Source organism: Dipodomys spectabilis, unplaced genomic scaffold, assembly GCF_019054845.1.
Source record: "Dipodomys spectabilis isolate Male_0828 unplaced genomic scaffold, ASM1905484v1 ptg000045l, whole genome shotgun sequence".
In the NCBI taxonomy this organism is placed as follows: domain Eukaryota; kingdom Metazoa; phylum Chordata; class Mammalia; order Rodentia; family Heteromyidae; genus Dipodomys; species Dipodomys spectabilis.
The window spans coordinates 7,387,828-7,410,045 of NW_024870722.1; the positions used below are offsets into that span (position 1 = coordinate 7,387,828).

At 42.0% G+C, this 22,218-nt stretch overlaps 1 protein-coding gene across 1 annotated transcript in view; it reads right to left on the minus strand.

Annotated features, from left to right (window-relative positions):
- Positions 1-22,218, minus strand: part of Mboat1 (membrane bound O-acyltransferase domain containing 1) — a 79,958-nt gene that overhangs the window by 42,178 nt on the left and 15,562 nt on the right. The window lies entirely within an intron of this gene.

Genomic DNA, 22,218 nt, shown 5'->3' on the forward strand with positions numbered 1-22,218 from the left:
CCATGGAGTGTTTCCTGACTCATTTTAAATTACCAACAAATAAGCCAAGATATTCTTCAGATTCAAGGTGTTTTACTAAGGATTTCTAAGAAGAGATCTAGTCCTCCATTAAAACTTCCAGTAACAGCCAGGCACTGATGGCTCATGCCTCTAATCCTAACTACTCAAGAGGTTGAGATCTAAGGATCAAAGTTAGAAGCCAGCCAGGGCAGAAAAGTCCCCATGGGACTCCTAGCTCCAATTCACCTATCAAAAGCCAACTGAAAGCGGAGCTGTGGCTCAAAGAGGTAAAACATAAACCTTGAGCAAAAAGAGCTTAGAGACAGTGCCCAGGCCCTGATTTCAAGCCCTCAAACTGATCATAATCAAACATCCAAGAACAAGTCTGGCCATCTATGCAAGGCAAACACCAACTTTTCTTAGGAAAAAAAATCTCAGGAATCCATCTTTCAGGCATATATTATGTATTTATGGATGGATTATGGCAAAACTAAGTGGTAGATTTGCAGGAGGGGGGACAGAGAGAGAGGATTTAACTAAAAGAAAAAAAGCAAGTAAACCAATTTATCTTTCACTTTAAATTTACACAAATCAAATTCAAAACTCATTTGAAGTTGGCTTAACCATTCACAAAAGTAACTTTTGCTCAGCAACGTATTATGAATGAAAATGCCAGTATTGTTTCACTTTTAGAAAGCACTTAATAAACAACAAACAAAAAAGACTGAAGAGATGAATGAACTCTCAACTTTCATATCAGTGGTTTTCTTGCCACAATAAAACTCACTTTGATCAATAAAAAGCAATGATTTTGATTCCAGTGATGATAGAAATAAAAAGTAAACACAAAACACAAAAAACCAAAACTGAGTCTAGTGAACAACTATCAGGCAAAAGATTTAAAGCCCAAAGTGTGGAGGAAAAGGGGACAGCCCTGATTTTGGCAACATTAGGCTGTCATCCACAGAGAACAGGCATTTATCAGATGGTTAAAGTGTTCTGTGATCTGGTAACCTTTAGAAGTCATGAGGATGTTTTATTTTAATTTTTTGGTGGTACTGATATCTACTCAGGGTCTACACGTGGTAAGCAAGTGCTCTACGGATGAGCTGTGCCTCTAAGTCCTTTTTTGAACTTGGTTTTGTTGTTGTTGTTGTTATTTTTTGTCAGTCATGGGGCTTGAACTCTGGGCCTGAGCCCTGTCCCTCAGCTCTTCAGCTCAAGGCCAGCACTCTACCACTTGAGCTACAAGCACCACTTCCAGTTTTCTGGTAGTTTATTGGAGATAAAAGGTTCACAGCCTAAGCCGGGCGCTGGTGGCTCACGCCTGTAATTCTAGCTACTCAGGAGGCTGAGATCTGAGGATCGCGGTTCAAAGCCAGCCCGGGCAGGAGAGACCGTGAGACTCCTATCTCCAATAAACCACCAGAAAAACCGGAAGTGGCGTTGTAGCTCAAGTGGTAGAGCGCTGGCCTTGAGCTGAAGAGCTGAGGGACAGCGCCCAGGCCCACGACCGACAAAAAAAAAAAAAAAAAAAGGTTCAAGCCCCACGACCGACAAAAAAAAAAAAAAAAAAAAGGTTCACAGCCTTTCCTGCCCAGGCTGGCTTTGAAGCGCGATCCTCTTGGCTTCCTGAGTAGTTAGGATTACAGATGTGAGCCACCAGCATCTGGCTTGAACTTGTTATTTTTGAGATAAGGTCTCTCTTTCTGTCCAAGCATATGTCTGGACCGTGATCCTCCTATTTTAGACTTCTCATCATAGCTGGAAAGACATGTGTGTACCATCGCACCCAACTTTTTGCTGTTGGGATAGAATCTTGTAAACTTTTCTGCCCAAGCTGACCTGGAACCTTTGATGCTCCTGATCTCAGCCTCTCACATAGTTAGGACCCCTCATAGCTCAAATTAAATATTACTCATATGGCTGAAGGTATGGCTTTAGTGATAGAATACTGGCCTAGAAAATACCACTCTGAATGAATTTTTATTTCATTTTTGAGATTAGATCTCCTTAGTCTTCTCAAAAAAACTGTTCCCAAATACAGCAATGGTACTCACTAGACACTATGTTGAAGATTAATTATACAACTTGTAGGCCTTGAGTTCAAGTCCCAATTCTGCCCCACACACAAAGTATAATATACAAAATTGTGTGCATCTTTACATACAGAAAAAGACCAGCAATGACTTACAGAAACAAGCAAAGATATCATGTAAAAGTGAATATGGCTATTCTAGTAGGATGACAAGATCTAGGCAAATTTTTTATAAAATTTTGTTTACAATTGAGAATGATGAGATCCATGTGGAATTTCCCCTACACTCACAACACACACTGACAACAGACACACATGCACACATCCATCCTTAATGCACTCACTCCATCCTCAAAGTTGTAGTTATTAACTACAAATAGGAGGAAGTTAGGCAAGAATCATAGAAATCACCTGTAAAATTTTCATCTTAAAGCAAAACAATTTCTCATAGGCAGCAAAGTATCAAGAGTCACAATGTGGGTAGGCAAAGAGACAGAGATTCATGCCCTACACAGTTTAGAATGTGCTTTGTAACCCTGTACACTTCAATGGAAAGTGCAGGGTTTTACTTTTCTACCTCTCTACAGTCTCCAAATCGGAGAAGCAAGCTGCCTTTTCATTGGTGAGCTCCAACAATGGGCTCTCAACCTTTCAAATACTGTGCAGACCCTTCTGCATAAAGAAACAGTCAAGCGCAGGCATTTTGTTGGGCAGATCCTAAAAACAAACGAGACTGGTGTAACTCAGACTCAGCAAGAGCTCAAGTTGCACAGCTCTTGCAAGATTTCAAAGTCACTGCAAGAAAATCAAACACAAGCCCAAGCATCTGACTTTGTATTTCACCAGCCCCAATTAAACAGTGCTGCCCTTTTCTAACACGGAGTCTTAAATCTCTCTTCTCTCATATGCTTCTCAGGAAGTGTACATTTGGGGATTTCTGTTTCCCTGGCTTTCATGCTTCCAACAGAGGGGGGAAAAAAAAAAACAAACAAACTTTGTCAGGAGCTAAAAATAGTGCCTTCCTCCTAATGAAGAGATGCAAACATGTTATTTTTTTTCAAGCATGCTATTTTTAACAACTAGAAAAGACTAACAAACCAGAATTATTTTCCCTCCTACCAGAATTTACCAATAGCTCACCACTGGAAGTTCCAGCAACTGTCCAGGCCTGGAATGTTTTGCTCAGCACTCTGCCTTTATATGTGCCAAGACAAAAACCAATCTAATTAAACAATCCCTTATTTCAAGCAAGCCATTCTGCCACCACAAACAGTCCTCTTTTTGCATTTCCCCTACGAATAAGAGAACCAAACTAGCTATTCCTTTCTGTGAAACAGAACAAAAAGTATTTGTACCATTCTCTTCAGTTACATTGCACCGTCAAAGAGATCCTTATTGTCCACTCTTTCCTAACTCCTTGGAATATCAACAAGACAATACCTCTAAAATCCAAACAGAGCTCCTTTTTCCCAAGCTTGTAGATAGCAAATATTATTTAAGACAAATAGTCAATATGTGTAATTTATACCTGATCAAACCTCATATTGGTATTTCATGCCATCCTAACTATAAATATATTTCACTGAGTATGTACCATATGTCAAGGTTGGGGGGGTGGCGGGGAAACAACAACAACCAAACCCTTCATCTAAGTTGTTGGACAAAATTAGGAAGGAAGGAAGGAAGGAAATGAAGAATATACACAGTGGCTGGAGTTTGAATTCAAGCTCATCACTCTCTATATGCCCACTCTACCATGCCTCGCATTCTCTCCATAAACACATCACCCCTGGAGAATTTGGTCACTACCGTTATTAATTCTCTAGGACTGTCATCACAAAGTAGCTCTCACGACATGGCTTAACCAACAGAAATGGATTGTCTCACTGTTCTGGAAGCTGGAAGTCGCAAACCAAAGTGTTGGCAGGGATGGTGTCTCTCGGGACCGCTCAGCTTTCCCCTGTGTGGTACCTCCAGGAGTGTCTGGTTGCTTCTTCTTACAAGGACACCAGTCATACTGGATTATGGCTCAACCTAATGAGCTAATCACCTCTTTAAAGACCCTATCTCCATATGCAGCCACATTCTGAGACACTGGCAGATAGGACTTCAACATGTAAATTCAGCCCATAACACAGACCAGTAAAAATTCTTTTCCCAACTCACAGGAGATGAAACAGACTCCAATGTCTTTGCTCCTACAAGTGGGAAATAAGCAGCACCTAAACTAAAGGCTGCTGGGATGCTCTAGGCCTTAGAAGAACCTAGTATTAATTGCCTGGGAGTATTGAGGCTAAAACCCAGCTTCTAAGGGGCCTCCCTCTTACTCTTCCTACCACTATGAAAACCTGCCAGCCTGTTAAAAGTACACATGTGTCAAGCAAGTCCTTTAGCCTTTAGCTTTGTTCCAGGCAGTTCAGTAACAATAAGCATTTACTGAGCACATGTTATGTGACAGGGCCTCAACAAATGTCAACTGTTTTTGCAAGTGATTCCTGTCTAATACCTCATTAATCTCATTTAATCTTCGCAACAACCCTCCACATACTACTAAGGAAAGTATGACACCAGGTCAGAAAAACCTTCAGCCTTAGGTCAGCACCTTGAATCAAACCAACATTATTGGTCTACAGGCGACCCACTGCCTCTGGAGATCTTTGTCCTGTATAGCCAGTATTCAAAGCCACCTCACTGAGGCTCAGAGTCCTTTCCAATGACTGTTCTTTGAGATTAAACTCTCTGACTCTCTGGAGCTTGTATACTCACATACCAAGCCTCCTTCACCAGCTCAGAGTAAAAGAATCCAGTCCCTGTGGTGTGAGATCATCCCTCTTTAATTCTTGGAGAAACAATCCTCACATACTTGGTTAGAGTTTAAACTGTACAGGATGATTTCTGGCTTGTGCTAGTCTGAAAATAATGTGCTCCCTGTGTTGGTTACAGTTTAGAATGAAAGCCCTTTAAAAATGGACCACAATGGATAGGGGGACTGGGGATAGAAGGAGAATGGTTATGTTGTCTTTTTAGGAATGGTAAGGAAAAAGTCTAAAAATATATAAGTAAAAGTCTCCCATTATTATCAATTCTGTTATTAGCCACTATAAAAATGTTAATGATGATAGCCAAGCATTTAAGAACTGGCCAATGTCCTTTAGCCTGTATATGTGTTCTCATCTTCACAGTTCAAAGCTCCTTTGATGATAAGGAATTTAAGACACAGAGAAATTAAGGGATATGTAGACCTAGTCAGTGACCACACTGGGTTGAAACCTAGAGCATCTAGTTCCTCAGCCACCTGCTCAGCCACCACAAAAAGGTTCCTCTCACTCCACACACCCCTCCCCTCCAACTAATTCCAACATCTCACTTTCCAGATGAATTAAAAACTGAAGCCCTGAGACAGGTAGTGGCATGGTCTGGGCCATATCGCCCCTGACTGTCAAAGTTGGACGTAGAACTCCAGTATCCTGTATGTGAGCAAACATTCCTTCACTGTGACAGACACCTGGGGTGAACAACTCCAGGGCACAGATGCTTTAGTTTGTCTCAGTTTCAGGATTTCAGTCCACAGTTACACAGCCCCTGTAGCATCACAGAACCTCATGACAGGAAACAGCCATGAAGATTTGTGTACCTCATGGTGGTCAGGAAGCAATGAGGGGAGAAGGGTGAACAGCTAGACCTCAATATCCATTTCAAAGGTACTCCACCAACGACCTGACTTGCTCCAACTAGACTTCAAACTCCTCAAGGTCCCATGGGCTGAAGAGCAAGCCATTAACACATGGTTCTTCGGGAGACATTTAAAGGAAGACTCAGGACCAGTATGTTGTCTGCACAAGCTTCAGATGTGGAGTGGATGTAAAACAGGGTACCGGAAATGGAAGTACTCATCTAGGAGTAAGGGAGCAAAGAGGTGGACAATGCTGTAGGAGACAGCACTGAGTAAAGATAGGGAAGGTTTCAGGATCATAGAATGTTTAACTAGAATTTGAGCATCTCTAGCTGTATTCTCACAGATCACCATCACTACCAATAGGGGAAAATAGTTGGTTCTTTTTTGTTTGTTTGTTTGTTTGTTTTTAGTCATGGGGCTTAAACTCTGGGCTTGGGCGCTATCCCTCAGCTCTTCTGCATAAGGCTAGCGCTCTACCACTTGAGCCACAGTGCCACTTCTGGCTTTCTGGTGTTTTTTTGGAGCTAAGAGTCTCACAGCCTTTCCTGCCTGGGCTAGCTTTAAACCACGATCCTCAGATCTCAGCCTCCTGAGTAGCTAGGATTACAGGCGTGAGCACTAGGTACAAATATCATCTATTTCCCCAGTGTAGAAAAGGAAGACGTTAAATACGATTATTTAAAGACAAAGAAAAACTGACTCCCAAGTGGTTTCTTTTCCCATCAACCTGTGTTGTCTCCTAAGTAAGAATCTCACCTTGAACAGTCTCTTTCCTGGTAGACTTAAGTAAAAGCTTTAAAGCTCCAAAGAGGAAAAAAGAGGAGAGAAGGAGGAGGATGCAGTCAAAAAATCAAGGTATAACCTATAAAACTAAGAAGAGTGAGGAAAGGGGTGAGTAGACCAAGCTGAGTTGCATTGAACTGCTCTGTTAAACAGCAACTGCTTCATACAACTACGTAAAGATAATTTTTTTAACTCTGAGGAAAGTTTTCTCCACAGCCCCAAACGATTTCCACCACCAATCACATTGCTTTCTATTTACAATGTTACTAAGAATGAAATCTTTAGGGACAGTGGAAAATGCAGAAACATTTCTTATGCAACACCCCTGGGTGTGACCAATTATCTTAGACTGTGTTGTGAAATGCACAAAAGTCTCCAAACAAAATTAATTTTAATTTAGCCTAATTTGAAAATAAGATACACTGCCCTTAACTTTAAGGAAACAGAGATCAGGGCCTGGGGGGGGGGGGGGGGCGGGAGGGGAGGAAGGCAGCTAGGATATAGCACACAGGCCATAATTCCAAGACTAGAGGGTCCTAAAGTCTAGGGGCCACTGTGGAGTGGAGAGACTGTCAAAATTAGAGTATCTGTAATTCTGCCTTATTCCCTAGGAGCCAAGCTATTTTGAGTTCCTACTATAAAATCACCTTCTCTAAAACATATGTGTCAGAAAAAGGAAACTCCACTGCGGACCAATTTGAAAAGAAATTTACCCCTCATCCCATGGCTGTTTCTCTACCACTTAAGCCACACCCCCAGTTCCAGCTTTTTGCTGGTTAATTAGAGATGAGTCTTGTGAGTTTTTTCACCCAGGTCAACTCCAAAATGGGATTTTCAGATCTCATCCTCCTTAGTAAACTAGGATTATAGATGTGAGTCATTATGCCCAGAGTACCTTTTTAATATTTAACTTGATTGTTTTCTCTTACCTTTCTGGTCATGGGCTTCTCTGCTTCCTTTGAGGGCTGTGCCCTCACTGCCCATATCTGCAATGATAGTGCTTCCAGGAGCAATCCCACAGAAGGGCCATAGGCCCTTCTCCTACATGCTCAAGGCAACCTCTCCCTCACTCAGTATAAGACCTTCTGTACTTAGTACAGAAACACTCCTGGAACACTCCTAAGCCTTCTGAATTCTCTACTGACCTAAATTTCACCACATCCACAACACTTATCATCTTCCTCTTGTCTATTCCTCCTTCTGGATCGTCAATCTAAAAGAAGGGCCATGCAACCACTCAGTGTTGCCACTTGTATTTCCTCTGGGTAACGTAGCTCATACCTATAATCCTAGCTGCCCAAGAAGCTGAGACCTGGAGGATCACAGTTTGAAGCCAGCTTGGATAGAAAAATCCAAGAATCCAGATGTTAATCAGCAATAAAAAAAATTGGGTTGGAGGTGTGATTCAAGTGGTGGCGTGCCAGCTGAGCGCCAGTGAGCAAGCTGAGCAAGTATGAAGCCCTGAGTTCAAGTCCCAGGACCAACAAAAGAAGTAAAAAGAAAAGGTAAGTTCATATACCCGCCTCACATAAAAATGGAAATTCTGTAGCTTCTGAGTAAAAGAACCCAAAACTTTCTAAGACATTTCTAATCCAGTAAAAGAAAAAAAAAAGTCTGTAAGTCTAGGATTTCAATCCCAAAAATTCCACATAACAATCATAGAGATTAAAAACAGGTTTTTAAAAAGACACCAACCACAGCTTTGTGGAAATAGCAATAATAATGACTCATTTTGGAACACTATCTGAAACAGAGTCAAAAAAACACATAGGAGAACCCAAAGGAGAATTCGAACGGTACTGGACTTAAGAAGAGGTAGACCAGAAACTTTTTAAATCTGGGGAGTACATACAGAACCAGGTACTCAGTATTTAGAAACACTGGTTTAGAAGTGAAGAAGGTAGAAGTGTTCAGGAAAGGAAAGAAATAAAAATGAGGATGACAAAAAGACCTGGTACCAGTCAACACTTCCCAAGGCATTTGTGGTGCTCAGATGAGATCTGGGTTGTTTGATGGCTCCTTATAAACAATAAAAACTCTAAGCAAAGCTCAAGTACTTTCCAGATAAATCAGAGTACCTCATTCACAGAAACTTTGGTGAGCTGTTATTGTTTGGGTTCCTAGGCCCTACTGCAATGCCTGGAATAGAATAACTATTTAATCTCTGTGGGAGGGATAAAGGGAGGGAGAAAAAGGCTTTGGCATACTTCAAGTGGTAGAGCACTTGGTAGAGCAAGTGTGAGGCCCAGGGTTCAGACCCCAATACAAATGAATGAGCAAACAAATGAATATAAAAAGAAGGAAGCTAAAAATCACAAGCAGAAGCATTAAAATGACCCTAAGAGATATCAGTCAGTAGAATCCATAGCTGATTGCTCTTGAGAAGGACTCTAGCTAATCTTTCTCGCTTCTTGACTTTATCATCATGATGAAAGGTAGCATCATTGGTGGCTCATAACCATAATCCTAGCTACTCAGGAGGCTGAGATCTGAGGATTATGGTTCAAAACCAGCCCAGGCAGAAAAGTCTCCATGAGACTCATCTCCAATTAATCACTCAAAACCAGGAAGTGGAGCTGTGGCTCAAAGTGGTAGAGTGCTAGCAAAAGACCTCAGGGACAGTGCACAGGCACTGAGTTCAAGGCCAACAACTTAAAATCAAGCAAATTAATAAAAGGTAGCATCATACCATGGTACTCTATTTTATTGATTGGAAAAGCAAAGAAAATCTAGCTCCATGCTCACACCACCTCTTCTACCTTTTCTCAGTGCCCAGGATATCACTGGTGCTGCATGAAAGACGTGTGAAATGGATTGGAGAGCAGCTTCTGCTCCATTCTATGGGCCAGACTTCCAGTTCTATAGCAGATGCCCATCACCCTGGACCAGTCACTTACTCGAGCCTCTATGGACTCAAACAAAAACTGAGACTTGCTGGGTTGGGTACTAATGGTTCATGCCTGTAATACTAGCCTCTCAGGCAGCTGAAAATTGAGGATCATGGTTAAAAGCCAGTCTGGGCAGGAAAGTCTGTGAGACTCATCTCCAATTAGCCACCAGAAAAATGAAAGTTTGAGCTGTGACTCACGTGGTAGAGCACTAGCCTTGAGTAAAAAGCTCAGCGACACCAGCACAGGTAGTCTAATGAGATATGACAGTTAAAGATACTGCAGTACTTTTGATGGGATCCTGAAACAGAAAAGGAACATTAGGGTGAAACTAAGGAAATCTGAGTAACATAAGGCCTTTGTTAAAAATATCAGTATTGGCACATTACTCATAGTACATATAAGATGTTATATAATGTAAATAGTAGGCAAAACTACATGCAAGATATGTGGAAAATGTACTATAAAAAGTTATATACTATAACTCTATACTATAACAATCTTCTTGTAATTCTAAAAGTATTTTTAAAAATAAAGTTTACATTTAACATTTAAAAAAAAGCTCAGTGTCTACACCCTGAATTCAAGTGCCAGGACAGCCCCCCACCCCAAAAAATGACTAATAACTATTAGGTCTTCTACAGAGTTTACATGTGTTAAATAAACTATAAAGATTTGAAGGAAGTTCAAAAATTATAGCACACTAAACCAATCTATGATGGTACTAATCTCTATTCTTGTGGTGCATTCTGTTTTCATCAGGATCCAAGGAAGGTAGGGGTGTGTGTGTGTGTGTGTGTGTGTGTGTGTGTGTGTGTGTGTGTGTGTGTGTGAGAGAGAGAGAGAGAGAGAGAGAGAGAGACAGAGACAGAGACAGAGACAGAGACAGACAGACAGAAACAGAGAGACAGACAGACAGACAGGCAGGCAGGCAGACAGACAGACACAAAAAAACAAAGCATAATTTAAATGGATGTCAGGAAGAGGATCCTTTGCCCATCTTCTAGGTAGTGGAATTACACTTATCTCTCAGAGTAAAATCTGAGCCTTTAGTATGGTTATTACTATGGAGTTATTTCCTCCAAGGTCTGTGTGCTGAAGTTTGGTCCCCTGTGTTATAATGTTAAGAAGCAGAGGGACCTTTGGGAGCTGAGCCTAGCAAAAGACAAGTCATTGAAAGTACTTCTTTCAGAAGGGATGGATGTGCTTGTCAGTGCACTCAAGCTAGTCCTCCCCTAAGGGCTGTTTACAAAGCAAGGCTACCCAGATATTTGCCCCTATCTATACGTAGCTGGCTCCCTGTCCACTTCCCTGCCATACAGGAGCCCTTACCAGACACCAAGTAGATGAGGTCGCCCCATCTTAGACTTTCCCCATGCAAAATGATGCACAAAACAAACCTTTTCTCCTATGAATCCAGCTCTGAGTATTTTGTTATAGCAACAGAAAACACATTCTGATAGTTGCTTCCTGTTTAGTGCATTCCAAAATCAAGACATCTGAGAGGAAGTGGGGAAAAAAAAGTCATCAGGCACCTGGGTCACCAGGTGGCCTAGACAGCAGAAGCACCTACTGTGAATGCAACTCCAAGTGTGGTTTGCTGTGGAATGCAGGTGATTGTGTTGGGACAGCCATTAAAGAGTCTACGGAGTGCAATATCTTGGAAGGGGATAAAAGAGAGTGGAACCTGGCTCATAAATGAAGTAACTCTGAGTGACTTGAGAAAGTCAAGAGTACTTAAAAACAGTTCTATGTGCCAGGCATTGGTGGCTCATGCCTATAATCCTAGCTACTGGAGGCTGAGAGATCTGGGGATCGCGGTTTGAAGCCAGCTCGGGCAGAAAAGTCCCTGTGAGAGACTTATCTCTAATCAACCATTCAAAAACTGGAAGTGGTGCTGTGGCTCAAGTGGTAAAGTGCTAGCCTAGAGCACAAAGAGGCTCAGGGACAGCACCCAGGCCCTGAGTTCAAGCCCCACAACTGACCAAAAAACAAAACACAGTTCTCCTCATGGAATCCACACTGAGTGCAAACTGTTTCAAGTAGCCTGTTTTAGGGGAAAACATTTTCAAAGCTAGAAGTTAATTATAATTTTTTAATCCCTCTAATTTCCATTTTCATGTGTGACCTTATGGGTACCTGTAAACAGTGAAACAGCAATGCCCATGAAAGGCAAATTAATTCATCCTAGACATATACTATGTAATAAGATAATCGAAGAAAGAAAGTTCACAGAAAAGCCGTGGTCTGAACACAAGGTAAAGACTGCTGTGGGACAATGAGGATAAGACCCTACAAAAATTAATTTGCAAAAAACAAAAATCATACACTGAGCAATTCTCAAGAGAAATGTCCTTTAACATAGACATTGCTTCTTCCTAAGGGCAGTGTTTGAAGCTCAGGTTCTTAAGACAAATTTACATTTTCACCTGGTGAAAAAGAAATGTGTTACACTAAATATTGCATACCCAATAGCATCCAATAACCAGAAGCTTGTTTAGATCCAAATCTGGTACCCAGCTACTACATAATACCTTCCCCTTCTCCAACTGGGAGGAAGGGGGAATTTTTAATATATTAACATATAAAATATGAATATTTATAAGTGTCTGCAGAGACTCTCAGTGTTTAAGGAGGAGAGGGATTTTTTTCCTCAGAAAGAAGTAATTTTTTTTTAAAGCTGACGCTTTCATCAACCCCAAAATAAGATCGATGAGAGGATGATCTTTACTACCTAGTTTTATTCCATTTCAAAAACTATAAAGAAGTTGAGCCACAGAATGATAAATCATCATGATAGACAGGACTTGGCCATTTATAAACATATTTCATTCATACAAGAAACCCAAAAATTTTTCAATAGACTCATCTACCCATGAAGATCTCATGACTTTGGCTGGGAAAGAAAGGCATAATAAAAGACTCTGCGGGGTCTTGTTTTAATTTCTGTAGTTCGGAAATTTAAAACAGGCTGGTACAGAGTTACCTCCGGGCCTTTGATCTTCAGGAAGTTTCTTTTGCTCCTGCTTCATTATCTTAAGCAGCAAGCAGCAGCAGAGTTCAGGCCTACCTTAAGATAGCAAATAAGTCCATGTGAAAACCCCACCAAGTAATGTAGATGGGCATGGGGCAGTGGAGCTGGGGCCTGTGACTAATCTTGAAACTTAGCAGGTGTTTCTGTAGCATTTTTCCTCAAGGTCTGCTTTGTAGAACACTTTTCTGTTGTTGTTGTTGCTTTTGATTTCCTCACTTTGCCTCTGCCCACACAGCTCAGCCTGTCTGTCGCCACCCCTTCCTTCACTCTGATGCCAGTTTCTCTAAGTTCTTCAGAACCAGGAAGATGATAGCTGGGCAGATTTGCTGGCACTGAGCCTCCCTTGTAAGACCCACATTCTAGGGATTGCCTACAAGATTCTCTGATGTGCCAGGTGCCGGTGGCTCATACCTGCAATCCTAGCTACACAGGAAGGTAAGATCTGAGGATCATGGTTCAAAGCCAACCTGGATAGGAAAGTTCATGAGACTCTTAGCTCCAATTAGCCATCAAAAAAAATGGAAGTGGCACTGTGGCTCAAAATAATAGAGTGCTATCCTGGAGTGAAGGCTCAGGGATAGTACCCAGGCCCTGAGTTCAAGCACCATGAGCAAAACAAAACAAAACAAAAAAATTATCCAATATCCAAAACTAACTACATTAAAGCTACTCTGTCCTCACATGCAGAAGTACTTAACCTTCTATGTATACCCTTAACCTTGAGAGTACAAAATTAATTTTTCAGTGGTGTAAATATAAAAAATCTGTATCCCACCTTTGTAATAACAATTAAAAATATTTAACAATAATTAAAAATAGAAAAGCCTACTCATCTCAGGAAATCTGTAATCCAGTCTTCAGGAGGCTGAGACAAGAGGACTAGATCATGAAAATCAAGGACTTAGGGTTCGTTTTGTGGTAGAGTGCTTGCCTGGTATACAAAAGGCCGTGAGTTCTAGCTTGATCAAACATAAAAATGAAATAAAAGCTATTCAATTCAGGAGCTAGGCTATAGACAGATGCAACTTCCTGTCTTTTCCTGTGGTTTTAGTCTTTCTCTTCTACATCTAAGCTGAATGATTCCAGCCCAGGTACACAGAAGTGACTGCAGGTGCTGCTAGTTAGTTCCCAGGAGTGCAGGTTCTGTGAGGAAGAGAGCTAGGTTGGGCACATATGTGGATAGGCATACCTGCATCATGTGAAAGACAACCAGAAATCGTGGTAAGTTTGCTCATGAATCACCCTGTGGACTGCCCTAGAGCTTGTTGTATTCCCTATGACACTGAAGTGCCATCCTGGCACTCCTGATCAAATGCCTAGTGAAAAGCATCATAAAATACTGAGAAATAACTGTTGAAAATTAATAGTTGCTATTAGTTTAAAAGCAAAGGGCATTTCTAGGGCTAAGAGCAAGGACATGGGCTCCCTATACCTGAACAACTCATGGATTAGTTCTGTGCCAGTCACCTCCTGGGCTGAAGTTAATGTCAATTATGAAGGGAACACAGTACAACTTATCTCACTCCTCACAGCCAAGACTCTCTACCCTGAAAATCAAGGAAGGTATCATATGATGGAGCATAAGGTCCTCTTGAATACAAAAATTTGTACCAACGTGTTTACTATTTTAGCTGGGATAAAGTAATTCATCCTAAGCCAGCAGGCTGCTTGCCATTCTCACTGCTAAGGATGAAGTGATTCACTTCACCTAATGTAATCACTAACAACGTCTTCGTGTACATAGAGGTGCATTGTATTGCTGCTCAATCTGAGGGGCGCAAGACAATCCCACCAGACATCAACGAATATATCTAGGTGGCTAGCTGGCATCAAGGACCTTGCAATGGATGGATTAAAAGAGTAAGCAAGGAGGATATTCTCAGGAGAAGAATACAAAGGAACAATGTCTATGTGCCTCTGATCCTATAAAATAATATTTATTGAAATGAACTCCAGGCAATGGAAACAAGAGTATTTTTTTCTTTATTGCTCTTTTTGTTTTCGTTGCTTTTTGTGTTGTGTGTTCATTTATCTGTCTTTAGGAGTGTATGGTGGGTCAGGGCAGATAAATGAAGGGACAAAGCACAAACAAATGCAGCAGTGATACTCACTGGACACGATATTGAAAATGAACTCTACAACTTGTGGGTGGGAAAAACTGAGAGAATATGAGGGAAGGGGTGACATTGTCCAAAAAGACATGCACTCTTTACCTAAATTACGTAACTGTAACCCCTCTGCACATCACTTTATAGAAACAATAAAATGCAAAATAAAATAAAATATCTCCTCCAAGAGCCGGGGGATATCCTTTTGATGACCACTGCGAATTTTTTAAGCCAGCATTTGCATCCAAGTCACATGATCTAGCAACTCCATCATCTCTATTCATAGATTACTTACCCCTCAGAGCCTCCTGAGTAGCTAGGATTACAGGTATGGGCTACCAGCACCCAGTTCTATCCCCTTTCTTCTTCCAATAGATACCAGGACTCTAGGTAACTTACACTTCACCCTCTGGACCCTCCAGAAACAGATGCTTCAGTGTCCTGCTAACTAAACTCAAGATGTATCAACACTTCTCTACTTGCCAACAAAACTCTGCTTCAAGCTGCCCTTACCATCCTTAGAATTGCTGAACTTCTAAATAAAATTTCAGACTTCTAAATAGGACATCAACTTCCCCTTTCTAGTACCAATTGCTGGTTATATTTTCTTTAAAATAAATTTTGGAGGTATATGGTTTACCCATGGGCAAATGAATCCAATTAAGACTTCCATTTCATAGATGGCATTTCTTAGGGCAACTATGCATCATGTTTTTAATTGGAGGTATCAGGGAGCTTAATTAGAACTTAAAATTTAAAAATTAAAGAAAGTGAAATGACCAGAAACCAGTTTGATGTAACCCACAGTGAGTTTAATGAGACATATAATTAAAATAGAAATAATAACCAATGATTACCATGAGCCAATCAGGTCCAGGCAGTTCTAATGACAAGTTAAAATAGAAACAGAATTATTTCTTCTTGTCTTCTTCTTGGCATCCCCAGGACTTGCTTGTGGAGGACTTGTTCAGGCTGCTTTGGCTACAGTAGGGAGGGATGAATTATAAAAGCTAATCCAGCCACACAGAGGCCAACCTGGTCACTGCTGTCGTGGTAATACCCTCTCAAGTACCACAACTGGACAAAGAAGCACAGGCCATGGGTGAAAAGGACAGGATCGCTTAAGGTGGGGGAGGAAACTCTTCATCCTGGCCTTGGTCACCTGCCTATTAACTTTTCTTCTCTCTACCCCCTGCCCTTTGTCAGTGTGGGTGCTATCCCTGGGCTCTTTCAGTCAAGGCTAGTATTCTACCACTTTGAGCCATGGAACCACTTCTAGTTTTCTGATGGCTAATTGGACCTAAGTGTCTCACAGACTTTCCTGCCCAGGCTGGCTCTGAGCCACGATCCTCAGATCTCAGCCTCCTGACAAGTTAGAGTTAGAGGTGTAAGTTACCAAAGCCTGGCTCTTCTTTGTTTTCTTTGTTTTTTCCTTGTCTTTTCCCTCCTTATTACCAGCTTCCTTTCCTCCACTTCTACTTTATTCTATTTTCTCTTGCTGAACTTTTCTGTCTTATTTTTTTTCTCTTGCTTGAACTCTAAAGTAGAAGCAGATTCCTTACAGATTTACTGAGTGAAAATTAAATCGGTATTCAGACATGTGCTACACTGCACTATGCTTACATAAATGGTGGAAACTTGAGTATCACCTCCAAGAGAAAGGGGTACAATGAGTATAACACACCACAAAAATACAAGCCATCCTCTGTGACTGCTGAGTGAGACAGGGAAGAATTCAAGTCTGCACAGTGTCACAATGGATCATTTAGAGACTGCGTTTTCCCATATCAAACACTAAGAAAGGGCACAGATATGTCTATTTATGGTTTTGTGCTTCAGATTACTGCCAGGTTATTTACGGCTGTGGTGAATTTAAAACGGGTGCTAGTACACATAATTTCTCACTTCGCAGTATGGTATGACCAGATGGCCTGGGCTTAGGAGTCAAAAGAGTTTGGGTTTAAGTCTTTGTTCACCTATATAGATGGCCAGCTGATGCTGGACGATTTGCTCAAGTTCCTTAGCTATAAAATAGGAATGGAAATATTTTCTGAATTGTAATGAGCAATGAATAGAAAGTGCCTGACACCCATCTTGGTCTGTTTATGCTGCTACAACAAAACACCTTAGACTGGGTAATTTATAACTAACAAAAATGCATTGCCTACAGTTCTGAAGGTTAAGCAGAGCGCCTGCAGATTTCATGTCTGGCAAAGGCTCCTTCCTCAAAGGTGGCACCTGCAGTGTGTCCTCAACATGGCAGGGGAACTCCCTTGGATTCCCATTTTATAAGAACACTAAATTTATTCTTGAGAGCAGAGCTCTCGTGATCCAATCACTGCCCAGAGCGGCGTCATCGCTTCATAGTATGGAACTGGGAAATGAGGTCTTTATATGTAAATTTTAGAGGGACGTGAGCAGTCAGCCCACAGCAATCCTCAATCGGCCATTCGTCTTTCTTTCTAAGCCCAAACATTAACCTGGACCTCTGGTTTCTAGAACACTGGGAAGTAACCTTGTCGCTGTTCTCGCCACCCCATGAGTTACCTTTTCTAAGGGAGGGCAATGGTTGTTGTGGAGGAGACTCAACCCAGGCAAGAAAAGCAATGTGGTAAGGGTCCATGATCCTTTGTGCTATTGCCTATTCACAGGCTGTCATCTCTCTCTCCCCTTTTCCCTCCATAAATGATGGTCTCTCCCGGCACTCTCCAGCATCCCCGTGGACAGCTGGGATGGGGCGGCACCTTCCAGTTCCAATGTCCACACTAACACTGCCACACCCTTATGTAGACCCCTCCTAAGACTTGGGCGTGCTTCTCCGCTGACTTATACAAGCCATGGGAGAGTAGGTAATGGGACCTTCCACCCTCAGCAGTCATTGTAACCAAGGAAAACAAAGAAAGAATTTTTTTTCACTGATGCAGAGAGAAGTTCCATAAAATACAATGGAAAAGATTAGCAAATGTTTTTATAAAAAGAACAAGAGGAGACAGAGTGCTCTTTAGACCAGGCACTCCCTTGGTATTTTCCTCTCCTCACAGGCGAGACTGTGGCCTAGGAGAACTCCCTGTTCCTCTGCTCTCCTTTTGCTACTCTCTCACTGAAGGTGCTTGGCAGGCAACCCTGTCCTCAAGACTCGAATGTAACTAAAATAAACCATAACTTAATCCATGGTTAAGCTCTACCTGGAAAAGACAATGGGTTCACAGAAGGGAGAGGTCAGCAAGGATTCTACTTTAGGAAAGAAAAAGTTGTCTAAGGCTGTATGGAGTCTCTCCCAGCATGCTCCAGTTGAACAGGTGCAACAATCTACCACAGCCACATGTCTCTATCTGACCAACACGGCTCAGTGACGCAGACACCCGCCTACCTATTCCAGGTGCTCCTGATACTTGGAACTTTCTGGTAATGTCTCCTAGGTGGGATGTAAGTACAACAGTTATACAGCACCACTCCATATTTTCATCTTGCTCATCAGATGTATTCATCACATTAAGTGATGACATGGCATTCTGTTTGGTTACTATCCATCCCAGAACCCTGGCAAGTGACAATCTACTAAGAACAGTCAGATTAATCAGACTATTTAGTAATACTAAGAAGAGCACCATGAATAGTTGTGACTCCAACAAAAGTATCAGACCACCACCTAGCTTTCAATATTGTTGACGTCTCTTTCATTTAAACCTAATAATATCTCAAGATTCCACTGAGTCTGTGGCCAGTACCCTCACAGCAAGGTGGACAGGAAGGGGTAAGGCCCTGCATCAGATCTTCCCACTGTGGAGGCCTGGTAGAAAACCATCTAAATGCTGGTACTAATGTGGGAGTCTGGCCTTGGATCACAGCATCCTAGGTCCCTGTGAAGACAGGGTAGGTCTGGCAGGGACAAGGGAAGGATATGACATGGTTATATCACAATCAGTGTACAAAGAAGAATTGCTGATAATCTAGCATAGACCACACTAAACAGCCATACTTGCAACAGATATGACCTTCAAATGGTGGACCCTGGTTGATAAGCCAAGGTTGAGGGCTAGGCCTCCCTCCCTGGAAGGGTAATTGGCCCTATGTGTTTATCAGACTTTACAAATTTTGTGGTGACCATTTGTTCTGTATCTCCCCAAACCATCCTCCACCAAATGAATGAACTACAGAGGACCCAAATCCAATCCTTTCTCTCCCATGCCGAAATCATTACTGGTCCACCCCTATTCCCTACCTGAAGGGAGATCTGCTGCCAGCTAGCTCTTCTGACACCATTTCTTCCTCTTCCTGGAAGCCTTCCCTGAATGTCCACACTCTTGAGCCCATCCCTCGGAAGAAAAGGAAAGAGGAACAAAGCCACCAGAGCTTCATGGGCTATAGACTCCATCGCAATGGTTCTTCTATCCTACCCACTACCGAGATCCTCTCCCTTTCCCCTACCAGGCCAAGCGTGTGATCATCCAGGAGCCTGAGCTGCCTCAGCCTTCCAGCAGCTCAGAATGAGGGCACGAGAATGAGGAAAAGAAGAATGTGGCCTGGAACTCAGCTCAGACCACAAGCTAAGAGCTTCGCACTTGTAGATCAAGGATGGATAGCCCATAGGAAGGCCATTCTGATGACTGTTGGGGAAGAGACGTTTGGAAACCTTTACGAAGCACAGAAAGGCTGGGAGTGTGACTTAGTGGTAGAGTGCTTGTCTAGCATACATGAAGCCCTGGGTTTGATTCCTTAGTACTACATAAACAGAAAAAAGCCTGAAATAGTGCTATGGCTCAAGTGGTAGAGTGCTAGCCTTGAGCAAAAGAAGCTCAGAGACATTGCCCAGGCCCTGAGTTAAAGCCCCAGGGCTAACAAACAAAAAGAAGGAGGAAGGGGAAGGGGGAGGGGGAGGGGGAGGAGGGGGTAGAGAGAAAATAACATTCTCTCCAAGACTTATCCTGGACAACATAAAGGGAGATAGAAAGCACTTGTAGCTCTGGGCCTTTAAAAGAACCATGTGAGAAAGGAAATGTTCATAATTCAAAGGAAACCAATCACCCAAAAAATACAGTAAAGAAATCACAGCGCCAGAGTTGAATGCCAGTAATCATTTCTAGTTCTTTTATGCAATCCATGCTCTGGCTGGTAACTCAAAAGGTTGAGATGTGAAGATCTTAGTATGAAGCCAATCCAGGCAGACAAATTAGAGCAAGAAACTCCTATTTCCAATTAGCTAACAAAAGGCTGGGAGTGTTCTAGGAAATGGAAACGAGGGGTTATTTTTTTCTTTGTTATTCTTTTTGTTTTCTTTTTCTTTTTTTGTTCTGTTTGTTTATATGTCTTTGGGAGTGTAAGGGGAGGCACCAAAATGGAAGGACAAAAGGTAAATAGATGCAGCAGTGGTACTCACTAGACACTGTTGAAAATGAGCTATACAACTTGTAAGTAGGGATGGGAGAGAAAAATTGGGAGAGCGTGAGGAAAGGGGTGACATTGTCCCAAAAGAAATGTACTCTTTACCTGAGTTATGTAATTGTAATCCCTCTGTACATCACCTTTTAATAACAATAAAAATCAAATATAAAAATGGCTGAAGGTGGAGGTGTGGCTCCAATAGTAGAACGCCAGTCTTGAGTGAAACCACTAAGCAAAGAGACCCTGAGTTTAGCCCTAGTATTGGCAGAGAGAGAGAGAGAGAGAGAGAGAGAGAGAGAGAGATCTATGCTCTGATACACACTGAGCAAAAGCATGAACCATTGGCATCTTAACCTGTTCAGCTCAACCAAGATCTGAAACCTGTAAACACAGTTATAAAGCTATGTAGCAAGTTGGTTAGAACCATCTATTAAAATGTAAGTATCGTTGGGATAAAAATAATCTCTATTTATTCCTATGAAACATAACTTGGACTGCTCCTTGAGATAGATAGTCCTCCCACAGACATGAGAGAATTCCCGAACTGCCTGGAATGTGGCAACACCAAACAAGGAGTCTGTCTCCATGAACCTAACTCAGATGTCTAGTCTCCTTAGTATGGCCACATCTTCCAGGTTGATTCTGAAGAGATGAGCAGAAGAGTAAGCGAGCCAAATTGAAAAGAACGTGGCCCTGGGTATCAGATAATCAGTTCTGCCACTAGCTAGCCAGGCGTCCTTGAACAAGGATTCAAATCTCAACAACCCAATGTCTCCTCATTTACAAAATGAGGAAAGGGATGGGATTGCCGTTAGAATAATTCTTAAAGTTCCATTAACTAAATACACACAGAACCCATGGAACGTACATATTTAAGTGATACTCTCTTAATGGAGATTAGTGACCAAGAGTCTTTGCTGAAATGTCACAGATTCAGTTTCTTTTTTCTCACCTCCCCATAGAAATTGGTCTCAGATTCCTATTTCACAAATGTAAAACTCAGCTACCTCTACTTTTAACAGCAAAGAGGAAGAAAACAGTAGTCAAGTCATGAAGCAGTCAGTCCCCAGATTAACTAATATGAAAGAATAAGCAGAAAAAGAATGATGTCCATTGATGAAGTCAAGGAAGAAACCTAACAGAGTGAGCATTCTGTACCTAAGACTAAAAGCAAATGCTAGAACACTATATAGAGGTAAGAAGTAATTTTGTGAACAGGAAAAGCAGAGAGAGAGATTAAAAGGTATGCCAAATCTGAAACAGAAGGCTAAGAACAATAGTAACAAATAGTAACAACAGAGTAACAAGTAACAAGGACCAATAACAAAACAGGTACCCATACCCAGAGGTTGGTTCTGACTTGGAAACAGCAAGTCATTAACCCTGGGAGACATGAAATTTTCAAATGGACAAAAAATTTAAACAAATCCCTACAGGACTAAATTCTAACCTTTACACAAAGGGCTTTAGAACATCGTAGGCCATTTCTGAAGGGTAGACTAATTCTTTCTCTAGAATTGAGACTCAGACCAGGGATCCCAGCTACTCAGAGATCAAGCCATCTGAGGCAAAAGTTAGCCAGGCCCTAGGGCTGGTGTGGTGATACAGTATGATAGCATACATCAGGAATCCTAACTACATAGGAGTCAGAGGAAGAAAGTTTGTGGGCCAAAGCTAACACAGGTGAAAGTGTGAGACTCAATCCAAAAAATAACTAAAGCAAAAAATAACTCACTCAAGTGCTAGAGACACTGCCTAACAAGAGGGAAGCCTTGAGTTCAGCCCCAAATAAAGGATCAGGAGAGGAAAGGAGAAGAGGGAGGAAGTGGGAAGAGAAGGGGAAGGAAGAGGAGAGGAGAGGAGGGGAGGGGAGGGGAAGGGAGGGGAGGGGAGGGGAGAGGAGAGGAGAGGAGGGGAGGGGAGGGGAGGGGAGGGGAGGGGAGGGGAGAGGAGAGGAGAGGAGGGGAGGGGAGGGGAGGGGAGGGGAGGGGAGGGGAGGGAAGGGGAGGGGAGAGGAGGGGAGGGGAGGGAAAGGGAGGGGAGGTGCATGGCTGCCAGGGCTGGGAGGAGAGGAAGAAGAGGGAGGTGAAATGGGGAGAGGTAGGGACTGCTAAGGTTAAAGAAATGAGACTTCTTTCCGGACACAATGAAAATAGTCTAAGATTAAATTATGACAATTGTTGTACAACCTTGTGAATATAGTAGAAGTATTCAACTGTCCTAGAATGAGAAATTAACGAACAAGTAGGTAAAATTCAAAGGTCTGACTCTACTTAATATCATACTAATGTTGGCTTCTGGTGTATCAT